Source organism: Cephus cinctus, unplaced genomic scaffold (genome assembly GCF_000341935.2).
Source record: "Cephus cinctus unplaced genomic scaffold, Ccin1 Ccin1_scaffold0303, whole genome shotgun sequence".
Lineage (NCBI taxonomy): Eukaryota > Metazoa > Arthropoda > Insecta > Hymenoptera > Cephidae > Cephus > Cephus cinctus.
In genome coordinates, this window is record NW_014333006.1 from 110,835 (window position 1) to 112,635 (window position 1,801).

The window sequence follows — 1,801 nt, forward strand, 5'->3', positions numbered from 1 at the left end:
GCGTTCAACTTGAAGCTTTCGGTCGATTGTGGAAGAAACACTGGATGTGCAACGGCATCTTGAATAATCTTGCAGGAGCGATTATACAGGAAACTAGCCAGCTGCATTCTGACTGGTTTGACGAACATCACGAGTGCCGAGAGCATCGTGTAAAGCTATTGCACTTCTTGATTAAAGTGAAGTTGTTCGCACAAACAAAGTTCAATAATCGAGCAGACCGTGTAAAAAGAACAGGTAATATTGATTATAAATGCAAAAAATTAAACAAAATTAAAGGTATTTGATTTATCGTTCCTGACTCTTGTCAGAGACTCTCTGAGTTGCGATATGATCAAGCCTAATTCACGAACTCGTTCCTGGGCATTAATACCAGAGGCTTTTTAAGCTGCGACTCGTGTGTTTCTATCTAATTATTAGTAATAAAATAATGGAACGTACCCTGACTTCTGTCAGAGGCTCTTTTAGCTGCGTTCCAATGTAGATTTGTTCACGAAGTCGTTCCCCGGGATCTCTCGGAGGCTTTTCAAGCTGCGCTTCGTTCATTTATTATGTTTACTAGATATGGGGGGTGATGTTGATTGCCTTCTCGTGGTGCCCCCCGAAAACGAGTGCACTTATTATATTCATCAAACATATAGACGGGCATTGTAAGCTTTACCGCATTATCAATTGCAAAATTAGTGTAACCATCATAATGTCTACTGTTCAATGAAGATCGGTGCACTCGGCTAAACAATCAACACAAATTATTACTACTTTGGTGTATATTTGTAGAAATACAATAAAGCTAATATTTGTAAGTTTTGTATGAACGAATAGGAATTTTATACATGAAAGCTGACTCGATCTTCCATCATGTGCACCCCCATTCGATCGATGCAACGCCGGATCATCAAGGAGTAATGCCACTTTAGCAGCTCAAAAAAATATATAAAATTAGGAACAACTATTATCAGAAAATATCATGTGCAATATAAAGTCTGTTAAGATGAATTTATTGTGCATGATTTTAAGAGTATACACAAATTTTTTATTTGATTTTTTTTCGAAATAGTGGCATACCCAACAAACCCTCTTGTTCAAAACAGTGTTCTCCGGCCAGACAAATCACTCCTTGGAAGCTTAACCCGAAACAAAAAACCATATATTTTTCAATTATGTATAAGAATAGCTAGAGAAATACGTAGGGAAATTAAAAAAGTACGTCTAAAATCAAAGTTCTGATTAGACCTTCTGCAGCTATTCTTATATAGAATTGAAAATTATTTGGATTTTTGTTTCAGGTCAAACCTCCAAAAAGTAATTCGTTCAGCCGCAGAACACTGTTATGAACAAAAGGTTTTGTTGGATAAAATGCGAAGTCACCATTTTGAAAAAAAAATTGTAGTATACTCTTAAAATCATGTACACTGAGCGTCATTAATAGGTCCATCTTTTAGTGCAGTGAGGTAAGAGAGGAGACTGGGCGGTGCCTGCTCACGTACCTCTGCCTGTGCGTGCAACGCAGAGAGCACTACGGTGCGAGCGAGATGCCAGAGCGTCGCTCGGTGCATCCTTGTTGCACAGCACGAGTGTAAGCGAGACGGCAATGCGGCCCCTCACTCGCAATAGGGAGCTTGGTGGGGCATCTTCTCCTACGTTGTCGACCAGGCTAGCTAGCGCCAATGTTTTCATTTCATTTTTTGTTTAAACGTGTCGTGGTCTGATTAAAAAAAAATTTGATAACGCTCGCACGTATGGCAGGCTGTTTCACTTTTTGATAGTTTAAATATTATTCAGCCGAATAGAAAAGGAGTAAAAA